We start from the raw sequence: 12667 nt of genomic DNA, 5'->3' as shown, positions 1-12667 counted from the left end.
CTATAGTTATAATTCACTATATATGTTGTGTAGGTGTGTCATACATTTCAATCTGATGTTTTATTTGATTGAAACTAAGCTCAAATATAACCTAGGGAAAATAAAATAAATCATTTTAATGCAGACAATGGATATTTGCTCTCTACAAAATGACAAGGGAATTAGGAAAAATGATTGAACACAAAATATGATATTTGACACACTTATCTAAGCACGTCAATTACTGCAGCAATTGGCTAGTACAAGAGTTTTGTGTGCTGATTTAGAATTCAATGAAGCATGGCGCACTTCAAAAATGTAATGCTGAACTAATTATTCCATCAGCCAACTCAAATAATCACTTATCACAACCATCAGTTTTATCCGGTTTGCCATTTCACCAGCACACAATCCCTAATGACTGCTACCTGTTACAAGCAGTCAGTTGACAAGAAGCAAAATACCTAATTCGGAACTATGTAAGAGATTAAAATCACAGATTGCATGTACTGCCAATGCTTTTGGACTTTTCAAACTACTCTCCAGGTCGCTCGCATTTTCTTTACCATTTGTTGTACTCCTAGGGCTGCATAGGAAATACATCCGTTCGGAATAAGAGATCTCAAAATTTTACAACAAAGCACAAAAAAGTGAGAGACATTAGTCTTAATGTGTGGGTGAAATACCTTAGAAATGTAGATGAACGTATAATGGTCTAATAGCTTTACATGTGTAGTGGTAAGAAAGAAGTAATTGTCAAGCAGAGCAAGTCTCACAGGGATCCCTTTTGTTTGAAAGTGCTGCTTCAAAGAAGATGGTATTCCTTTTCTCCCTTTGAGGAAGACCCTGTGTGGGAGGATATGTGGGCTTCCCCATCATGCACAACTGGTTGTGCCTTTAGCTAGAGCATAACTCAATTGCACAAACTAGCAGGTACCCCCCGAAAAAGCACACAAAGGATAAATAAAGGCAACTAAGTGATAGGCAAAGTGTGGGTTGAAGAATGCTGCCTCCTGAGGAGATGACAGCTTCGAGAAGCCAGCTCATCATAAGTCTTAAAGCAGCATTAGACAGGTAGGTCACAATTAAACATTTCCCCCTCTCGACAGGAAAACCACTGCTCAGCAGCACAAATTGCTGCCATCATCTGTGTCTGTGATAGATATTGGAGGCTTTGCACAAACAAATAAAGCAGAATAGACTGACACCGTGAATTACTATTTGTGGCACGTTACTGAGGCAGAACTAGATGTTTCATTTGCCCACACACCTGTTATTGCACTACAAAAGTCATTCATGATTTGAAGTGCTTTGAGACATTTTGACTCAGTAAGGTACCTTCCAAATGCAAGTATAAATAGCAAACTTTAGCAACCACTGTCATTGAATTGTGTAACATGCGCACAGTATTTTTCTCTTTGGGTAAATTTCCATGAAAGGTTTGATGTGTATAAGCAGAAAGGGGCAAGGGTGGTAGAATGTGCTGATTTTATTATTGTCCACCTCTCTTATGTTCCTACTCTGTATTATTCTGATTAACAAATGACTAAATGGAAATAAGTCAGAAAAAAATGAACTACTTTTTGCTTCTTTTTTAAAACAATAATTTTTTTATTAAGGTTTTCACAGAATATCAATAACAAAATGAAAAAGGAACCCAACAGGGTTAAATACAAAACACAGTCAAAAAACAACCCTCCATATCCCCCTCCCCTCTGCACGAAAATAATAAATTAACACCCCGACTTAACACAGAGCCAACATAGCAAATACCCCCTCAGATCCCCCAGTGTAAATAAACATGAATAAAGTAAACCCCCCCTCCCACCCCCCCGAGTTGCTGCTGCCATTAACCAATATCTACTGTTCTGCCAGGAAGTCTAAGAACGGTTGCCACCGCCTGGAGAACCCTTGTACCGACCCTCTCAAGGCGAATTTCACCCTCTCCAACTTAATAAACCCCGCCATATCGTTGATCCAGGATTCCACGCTTGGGGGGCGCGCATCCTTCCACTGAAGAAGAATCCTTCACCGGGCTACCAGGGACGCAAAGGCCAGAATTCCGGCCTCTTTCGCCTCCTGTACACCCGGCTCCTCTGCCACCCCAAATATTGCGAGCCCCCAGCCCGGTTTGACCCTGGATCCTACCACCCTCGACACAGTCCTCGCTACGCCCTTCCAAAACTCCTCCAGCGCTGGGCATGCCCAGAACATATGGGTGAGGTTTGCTGGGCTCCCTGAGCACCTAACACACCTGTCCTTACCCCCAAAAAAACAGCTCATCCTTGTCCCGGTCATGTGTGCCCTATGCAGCACCTTAAACTGTATGAGGCTGAGCCTCACGCACGAAGATGAAGAGTTCACCCTCCCTAGGCCATCTGCCCACGTCCCTTCCTTGATCTCCTCTCCCAACTCCTCCTCTCACTTACCTTTCACCTCCACCACTGAGGTCTCCTCCTCCTCCTGCATCATCTGGTAAGTTTCAGAGATCTTCCCCACTCCCGCCCACCCCCGCCGAGAGCACCCTGTCCTGTACTGTGCGTGGCAGCAGCCGTGGGAATTCCACCACCTGCCGCCTGGCAAACGCCCTTACCTGTAAGTACCTGAAGGTGTTCCCTGGGGGGGAGCCCATACTTCTCCTCTAACTCACCCAGGCTCGTGAACTTCCCGTCCACAAACAGATCTCCCAACCTTCGTACCCCTGCCCTGTGCCACCCTGAAATCCCTCCATCTGTCCTCCCTGGGACGAACCGGTGTTTCCCCCGTATTGGGGTCCACACCAAGGCCCTAACTTCCCCCCTGTGCCGCCTCCACTGCCCCCAGATTTTGAGGGCAGCCGCCACTACCGGGCTCGTGGTATACCTCCTTGGAGGGAGCGGCAGCTGAGCCGTTGCCATCGGCCCCAGACTCGTACCCACACAGGACGCCGTCTCCAGCCTCTTCCATGCAGCCCCCTCCCCCTCCATCACCCACTTGTGCACCATCGTCGCATTTTCGGCCCAGTAGTACCCACAGAGCTTGGGCAGCGCCAGCCCCCCCATCTCTACTCCGCTCCAGGAACACCCTTCTCACTCTCGGAGTCCCTCGCACCCACACAAACCTGTTGACCCACCTAAAAAAGGCCATCGGGATAAACATGGGGAGGCACTGGAACAGGAACAAAAACCTTGGGTGCACCATCATTTTGATTGACTGCACCCTACCCGCCAAGGACAGCGGCAACGCGTCCCACCTCTTGAACTCCTCCTCCATTTGCTCCACCAGCCTTGTGAAATTAAGCCTATGCAGGGCCCCCCAGCTCCTGGCCACCTGGATCCCCAAATACCTGAAGCTCCTCTCCGCCCTTTTTAGTGGGAGCTCGCCAATCCCCCTCTCCTGGTCCCCTGGGTGAACCACGAACAGCTCGCTCTTCCCCATGTTGAGCTTGTACCCCGAGAAATCCCCAAATTCCCTGAGGATCCTCATTACCTCCGGCATTCCCCCCACCGGGTCCGCCACATATAACAGCAAGTCGTCCGCATAGTGCGACGCCCTATGCTCCTCCCCACCCTGCACCAACCCCCTCCAGTTCCTCGACTCCCTCAGTGCCATAGCCAGGGGTTCAATCGCCAGTGCGAAAAGCAGGGGGGACAGGGGACACCCCGCCGCATCCCTCGGTGCAACCAAAAGTACTCAGACCTCCTCCTGTTCCTCCACACTCGCCATCGGGACCTCATACAACAGCCTAACCCACATGACAAACCCCTCCCCAAACCCAAACCTCTTCAGCACCTCCCACAGGTACCCCCACTCTACCCTATCGAAGGCTTTCTCAGCGTCCATCGCCACCACTATCTCCGCCTCCCCTCCCTCGCCGGCATCATGATAACATTCAGAAGCCTCCGCACATTCGCGTTCAACTGCCTCCCCTTCACGAACCCCTTCTGGTCTTCGTGGATGACCTGCGGCACACAATGCTCACTTTTTGCCCATGTTAATGGATAATCACCGGAAAGCCATGCAGAGATATTCAGGGTTAATGATGGTGGAATATACAATAAGTGAAAAAGTTGTTTTGAATTTATACTAAGACCTATCAATTGTCTCAGAAATATTTAGAAGTTACAACAGGGAGAAAGGCCATTCCACCCAACCAGTCGTCATGTTAGCAATTCCCCTCCAAACCAGCAAATAATCCTCATTATATTTATCCATCTTTTAAAATTGTCCCAACCACACAAACAGCATTCCCTTGAAGTAATCTGTGAGTTAAGAGTTTGTGTGCGTGTATGTAGCTCACTTTTAAGTTATGAGTGGTTCAACAGACAAGCTTCAGTCATAAAGAAGATAAGGGTGAGTTTCTTGTAAAAACTACTGCTGAAAGGGGCAAGATTGTGGTGTGGTGGTTAGCACTGCTGCCTCACAGCATCGAGGATCCAGGTTCGATTCCGGCCCCGGGTCACTGTCCATGAGGAGTTTGCACATTACTCCCGTGTCTGCACGGGTCTCACCCCCACAATCCGAAAAGATGTGCAGGGTACGGTGAATTGGCCATGCTAAATTGCCCCTTAATTGAAAAAAATAGAATTGGGTACTCTTAATTTATTTTTAAAAACTACTGCTGAAAGTTACTAAGGTAATAATGATAAAGTTATTACTTAAAATATAGATACAAAACTTAAAAGCAGACAAAGATAAAAAGATACTTAAAAATGAGGGGTGGGATTTTGAGGTGTCTCGGCCAGGGGTGGGGTGGCTGCCATTCCGTAGGGCAGGGACTCATTTTAGGTACCTGGAGGTGCAGGTTGCTCGGGAATGTGGGGGGCTCCGCAGGTACAACATCTCTAGTTTGGTGGGGAGTGAAAGCTGATCTGACAAGGTGGGATGGTCTCCCTCTGTCACTGACAGGTCGGCTACAGGCGGTTAAAATGAACGTGTTGCCGCGATTTCTGTTTATTTTCCAAATCCTGCCGATTTTCACGACAAAGGCATTTTTCAGAGAGATTGAGGGAATGATTACCTCGTTCATATGGGGCGGGAAGGTGGCCAGAGTTAGAAAGATGCTGCTACAGAGGGGAAGGCAGGCAGGGGGTTTGGGTCTTCCGAACCTGATGTATTATTACTGGGCGGCGAATGTGGAGAAGGTGTGGAGCTGGGTCAGAGGGGTTGATTACCAGTGGGTCAGAATGGAGGAGAGTTTGTGTAGGGGGTCGGGATTGAAGGCGCTAGCAACAGCGCCACTCCCGATGGGCCCGGGGAAATACTCAGGGAGTCCGGTAGTAATAGCTTCATTGCGAATTTGGAGGCAGTTTCGCCAACACTGGGTTGGGGGCAGGGTCAAGGGAAATGCCGATTCGGGGGAACCACAGATTTGAGCCTGGGAAGTGGGACAGAAATTTTCAGAAATGGGAGGGGAATGGGATTAAGACACTGAAAGATTTGTTTCTTGGGGGTCGATTTGCAGGATTGAAGGAGCTGGGAGCGAAGTATGGGCTGGAGCAGGGGGAAATGTTTAGATACATGCAGGTTCAAGATTTTGCCAGGAAGGAGATACAGAGCTTCCCGATGGAGCCTGCCTCCACATTGCTGGAGGAGGTGCTGACGATAAGGGGACTGGAGAAGGGGGTAGTATCTGCGGTTTGCAGGGCTATTTTGGAAGAGGAGAAGTCACCACTGGAAGGGATCAGAGCAAAGTGGGAGGAAGAGTTGGGAGAGGGTATGGAGGAGGGGTTCTGGTGTGAGGTGCCCCAGAGGGTGAACACCTCCACCTCCTGTGCGAGGTTGGGGCTGATACAGCTGAAGGTGGTATATGGAGCACACCTCACAAGGGCGAGGATGAGCCGGCTCTTTGAGGGGGTAGAAGATGTGTGTGAACATTGCGGGGGGGCGGGGGGGGGGGGGGGTTGCGCAAATCACGTTCATATGTTTTGGTCCTGTCCAAAGCTGGAGGATTATTGAAAGGAGCTTTTTAATCTCTAAAGTGGTGCAAGTGAAACTGGACCCAGATCCTCGGGAGGCCATATTCGGGGTGTCGGACCAGCTGGGGTTGGAAACGGGTGTGGAGGAAGATGTTGTAGCCTTTGCCTCGTTGATCGCCCGTAGGCGGATCCTGTTGGGATGGAGATCAACCTCTCCCACCCTGTGCCCTGGCGTGGTGGGGGGACCTGTTGGAATTCTTGACTCTTGAGAAGGTTAAGTTTGAACTGAGGGGAAGGATGGAGAGGTTCTACAATTCATGGGCGTTATTCATTATGCACTTTCAAGAATTGGATAACATCGAACATTAGTTGGGGGGGGGGGTGTTGGGAGGGTTGGGGGGAGGGGGGACTGTATGTGTTAATGGTGATTATGGGTGATTCCTGATTCATTTTTGTTATTTGTTTATGTTAACATGCGGGCAGTTGTTTAGGGGTTGGTGGGAGGATGGGATTGTTGTTGTTGATATGGGGGATTGACATTATATTCGTTACTGCTTATTGTTTATTGTTGGTGAGTGCAAATTTGGGAGAAAATGTGAAAAAGGAGAATAAAAAAAGGAGAATTAATGCTTTGCCGCGCCACATTTCTGCATCACCCCGCCGGCAGAATGCTCCGTTACGCCGGCCGGTCAATGGGGTTTCCCATTGGGCCCCACGTCTTCAGGAAACTCCCGGGTTGCTGGCAAAATGGACCATTACGCCGGCGCAGAATCCCGCCCGAGATTTCCAGTCAGTCATTGTGAGAAGACATTGCAAGCCAATTGTTTGTACTCCTTCGTTCCAAAGTGAAGTTTGAAACTTGAGGCTCAGTTTAGCAGTTGTGATGGCTTGTGTAGTTGAAGAGTTGGAGATCGCCTTTGTAGGTGGATTCAACAAGATATTGGGAGTGAGTCGACCCAGGCTCCTGTTTTCACTTTCACGGTTCTGCAGATAGTGGTTCTTGGTAGCTTGATTTAGGACAGATGGCTGTTTCTGGAAACCTTCCTCAGTATCTTTGACAAGGTGCCGTATAGGAGGCTGTTAAATAAATTCAGAGTCCATGGTGTTAAGGGTAAGATACTGGCATGGATAAAGGACTGGCAGAAGGCAGAGAATGAGGATAAAGGCGTCTTTTTCAGAATGGCAGCAGGTGACTGTGTGCTTCAGGGGTCGGTGTTGGGTCCACAACTTTTCACAATATACATTAAGGTCTGGAAGAAGGAACTGAAGGCACTATTGCTAGATTTGCAGGTGATACAAAGATAAGCAGAGGGACAGGTAGTGTTGAGGAAGCAGGGAGGCTGCAGAAGGACTTGGACAGGCTGGGAGAGTGGGCAAAGAGGTGGCAGATAGAAAACAATGTGGAAAAGTGTGAGGTTATGCACTTTGGTAGAAAGAATGAAGGCATAGACTATTTTCTAAATGGGAAAAGGCTTAGGAAATCAGAAGCACAAAGGGACTGAGGAGTCCTAAGTTCAACATTCTCTTAAGGTTAACGTGCAGGTTCAGTTGGCAGTTAGGAAGGCAAATGCAATGTTAGCATTCATGTCAAGAGGGCTAGAATACAAGAGCAGGGATATACATCTGAGGCTATATAAGGCTCTGGTCAGACTCCATTTGGAATATTGTGAGCAGTTTTGGGTCCGTATCTAAGGAAGGATATGCTGGCCTTGGAAAGGGTCCAGAGGAGGTTCACAAGAATGATCCATGGAATGAAGAGCTTGTCATATGAGGAGCGGTAGAGTCTGTACTCACTGGAGTTTAGACGGATGAGGGGTATCTTATTGAAACTTACAGGATACTAAGGGGCCTGGATAGAGTGGCCGTGGAGAGGATGTAGAAAAACTTGAACCCGAGGGCACAGCCTCAGACTGAAGTGACGATCCTTTAAAACTGAGATGAGGAAGTATTTCTTCAGCCAGAAGGTGGTGAATCTGTGGAATTCTTTGCTGCAGAAGGCTGTGGAGGCCAAATCATTAAGTTTCTTTAAGTCAGAGATAGATAGGTTCTTGAATAGTAGGGGGATCAGGGGTTATGGGGGGAAGGCAATTCCAACTGCGGGTGACTGTGTGGAATATGCACTTTCTCCCCAGTTTGCGTGGGTTCCCTCCGGTTTCCTCCCACAGTCCAAAGATGTACAGGTTAGGTGGATTGGCGATGCTAAATTGCTCCTTAGTGTTCAGGTTGGGTGGGGATACAGGGCTGGAGCGGGGATTGGGCCTAGATAGGGTGCTCTTTCGAAGGGTCGGCGCACACTCAATGGGCTAATGACCTCCTTCTGCACTGTAGGGATTCTATTCTATTCTAAAATGGCTGTTCACAGCCACAAATCAAATAGTTTTAGAATGAAAAACAGCTGCTCTCCCAAACATGATTCCAAATTAGGTATTGTGTTAGTCTGGGGAGCATAGTCCCGTCCATTGTCTTTTTAGCCAAGGTAATGAACCTTTCAAATGACGAATGTGATATAAAATAGTTACTTTAGAGATACTAGTTAATGTAATGTAGAAATAAGCCACTTTGATTCTGGCAGTTAGGGAGAAAGGGATTTGAGACCGCATGGAAAAAGCAGGAAGAGGTGTGTCTATGAGAGTGATGCTGCATTGATAGGGGCCAGAGAAAGAGATTGGAAGTGAGCCAATCAGAATAGATCAAACAGGTCAGGAGGGATATAGGCTGACCTATGGGCGTCGAGTATGTGAAACTTAATACCATTTGAATTGATTTGCAGAGATCCCTTTGTTTCTTTGTTCATTCGCTTTCTGGGATATAGGAAACTGGATGTCTCTTATATTTCTATGAAATGAATCAAGCTTGCAAGCTAAATAAATAACTTCTTTTTACGTGCGAATCCATCTCAACCTTTATTGAGGCCAGACTGACAGAGAAAGAAATTTGGAAATCAACATTTGGTGCCGAAAACCGGGATTTCTCAGGGCGGTCCTGATCCAACTGCGAAATCAGAATTAGACTGATTATGAACAGGAGGATGGGGAACAAAGGGCCCTCAATGTAGAACTGGAAAACGACCGCGCATTGATTGTTCCCCTCTTCTTATCGTCTGATTAGTCTGGTCACTCGCAGTTGGCACAGAAAGACCGCCTCGACGAAATCACAGGTCAGTCTGGGGATTAGCAATTTAATTGATGGGATTTCATATTGTTGTTTCGGCTTGGGTTAGGGTTTTGGGTTGATGGGACATCTCAAATGATGATTCAATTCCAAGTATAAGGGTTCAGAGGCTGATGTGACTTCAGTAATGAAGGTTCAGTCTATTATATGGGTTCAGGGGCTGATGTGACTTCAGTAATGAAGGTTCAGTCTATTATATGGGTTCAGGGGCTGATGTGACTTCAGTAATGAAGGTTCAGTCCAGTATAACTGTTTTTAAATCTGAAGATGGTTCAACTCTATGTGTGAGTGTTTTAAATATATAGTTGATTAAGCTAAAATTGTCTCCTTGGACTGTATTGGCGGAAAACGCAGTTCCGAGGTCTAGTTGAGATTGTGAGGAATGCTGCATATTGGTTGAAGCAGAAGTCTCTCAAAGAGTTAACAGCAGCAGGCGAAGTTGAAAACAGACAGTGCTTCTCACTCAGGCTTTGAGATAACAGCAGCAGACGTAGTGTAATCGGATACCTTTCCTTTGAGTCAGTGAACACCAGCAAAGTTACATTTTGAATTAATTAAAGGAAACCAGTGGGTTTCTCCACCTCTTTGATAAAAGTTATTATTTTCGAAAGCAATTGATTGAAATTGCCAGAATCTTAAGTTTTACTTACTTGAAATAAGGTTTATCTCATTTTATCTGGAGATTAATAGAAACTTAAAGAAGATCATGGACACCATTTTAAAAAGTGTCAATCTGGAGATGATAGTTGATTTTGCTAATACTTATGTGTATGTAAAAGAAAAAAAAAACTTGTTAAAAGAAAAATTGTTAAGATAAAGAAATAATTAAGTTGTAAATGTTATACAAGTTTGTGTTAAGCAAATTGTAAATTTAGTTCTGAGTTGAGATCAGAGCTAAGCTTGCAAGTTGCAGTAATTCAATTTGAATTTTCAAACATTTTTAAGTTTAAAAAAAAAAAGAGCAAATAGAGAAAAGAAGGACACAGATCTTGAATGCGTTGAGTAGCACATTTCAAAGGCCCATAAATCTTTCTGTTATCTTAGACCTAAAACCTAGGAAGACTGAAGAGCCAGAGGAATTTCTGGAGCGTTTTAATGAAATCTACCGGGGGCAGTCAGGCGATTTGCTGTATCAAAATGGTCAGAATTCCCCTCAATACTGTGCTATGTTAATGCATTGCCTACCACCTTCTGTGGTTACTGCTGTGAAATGTAATAACATGAATTGGACAGAGAACGACCCTTCCCAGATGGCAAGGGCAGTCAGATTTTACTGGAAGGAGGGTGTAGGCCAAGAAGGAGGCTCAGTTACAAAGGTTAAGACTGAGTATGTAATGAAAAAGGATGATCTGCGACCCCAACAAGCGGCAGAAATGGTAGTTTACCAGCAGGAGCCCCAATATAGTGACTTTGGGTGGGTGGATCAGCGAAGAGGAGGATGAGACAACAGTGCTATATTTCTATCACCCCCCAGTGGTGGACATTAGACGTTGAACAGTCACTGCATCACGTTACCCTGGCCTATGACAGACCTGGACGAAACAGGGAGTTGGAGGACAAATACCGGCCATTACTTGAGACCGAATGGCCAGTCAAGGTTACAGCCACAGTCACGGGAAAAGAAGGTACAGCCGATTTTGTTACAATATCACCACATTTATGGCCACAGTCAGCTTCGGTAAGCCCTCATATTACACGTCAGGTCCATGACCAGTACCATGCCAGGGATATGGGGCAAATGGTCAGCATCTTACCGCAGGTCGTCAGAATAGGTATGAGATATACCTTTTGAACAATCCACGTCTGACATTTAAATACTGTACCACTATCAATCCAGCCTGTTTTCTTAGCGGTCCCCCTGTCCATGAGGACGCGCCTGGTCAAGAATGTTTAGCCTTGATTCAGGAAACTACCACAATAAGGGGCGATTTGAGTGACATTTCGTCAGAACAACCTGACATGATTATGTGTGGTCAAATATCCCACCGGGGTTTAGTTAATGACCTACTGCAGGCCCTCCTTATGCCAGCGCAGATTTCCATTATTAAATGCGCTGCCCACACGAATGGTACAACCCCAGTTGACGTTGGTAATGAACGAGCAGATCGTGCAGCGCGAACAGCCGCGCAAATTCAGCAAGTGATGGTGCCTAAGATGTTAAGTCAGACTAAACGATCTACTATAAATATGTCTGCTTCTGACAAGTCAATGCCAACCATCCAAGACATCATAAGGTTACAGGAGGACGCTCCTGAGAGTGATAAACAAATGTGGAAATGGTTAGGTTGTACATATGATTCCGTTTCCTCTTTATGGACCACGCCTGCACATCAGACTTGTATGTCTGATGTGCTGGCTTTATGGGTCATTGAATGTGTACACTTTGCAACTCATTGTGGGGCTCGAGGGACTAGTGATTTGTTGCTGGACACTTGGTGGCACCCTAAAATGCAGGGGTTGGCCCAAAGTATCAGTAATCGGTGTTTGATTTGTCAGCAATATAACACCGGAAAAGGTATCCCTTGTGGGATGGGGCAAACCCCGTTGCCCAGTGGTCCCTTTGAGACGCTCCAAATGGATTACATTGAGTTGGAAAGGTGTCAATGTTACAAATATGTTTTGGTCATTGTGGATGTGTTCAGCAGATGGGTCGAGGCGTATCCGACTATCGATAATAAAGCTGCTACTGTGGTTAAAGTCTTGATGAGGGAAATCATTCCCCGGTACGGTATACCAGCTCAGTTAAGTTCTGATAATGGGCCTCATTTTATTGGACAAATTAACAAGGAGTTTTGCTCCCAGTTGGGCATACGCCAGCAGTTACACTGTGCTTCCGGCCCATAGGCGGCCGGGTTGGTTGAGAGACACAATCAGACCCTCAAAACTAAATTGGCTAAATTAAGAGCAGACACGGGACTGACATGGCTTAAGTTGCTCCCCGTTGCCCTCTTCCAGCTGCGGGTTACACCTGCGGGACCAGCCCGGCTCTCTCCCGCCGAGATTCTTTATGGCAGGCCTCTTAGAACTCCCTGGAGCCTGCAGGTTCCCAGACTGGTTCAGTTTCATCAGATGACTGAAGAAATGACCGCCTATGTTCTAGCCCTCACGCAAGTGCTCAAGGAACTCCATGGCCAGGTCCGCGCGGCTCACCAGCCATTGCCCCCAGTACCTAGCTCACTTTCAGTCCAGCCCGGTAGTTATGTCATGGTCAAAAATTGGACTAGGAAGGGGTCAGAGCCGCGATGGGACGGGCCCTTCCAAGTTCTCCTTACCACCCCCACAGCAGGTAAAGTGGAGGGGCGAAGTGCTTGGGTCCACCTACATCACTGTAAATTGAGTCCATCTCCACTACTGTAAAAGGTCGGATACTAACCTGCCTCCCTTCTCCAGTGCTATTTTACAGGTGTGGAGCATGATGGAGTGGCTACGCATCGTCTGTCTGATATTTGGCCTCACTTCGCTTGGCGTGTTATTGGCGATGGACATGGAAAAGGGGAATATTATGTATCTGTGTAGCCCCAACCAATCTACAAGGATACATCACCTATGCAAAGGTGATGTTCTTCGCTGCCCCCATATACGAGGACATGGTATCGACTCATGGAAGGTCATCAAAGTTA

This window comes from Scyliorhinus torazame, chromosome 16 (genome assembly GCF_047496885.1).
Source record: "Scyliorhinus torazame isolate Kashiwa2021f chromosome 16, sScyTor2.1, whole genome shotgun sequence".
NCBI lineage: Eukaryota > Metazoa > Chordata > Chondrichthyes > Carcharhiniformes > Scyliorhinidae > Scyliorhinus > Scyliorhinus torazame.
This window is presented reverse-complemented; position numbering follows the sequence as displayed.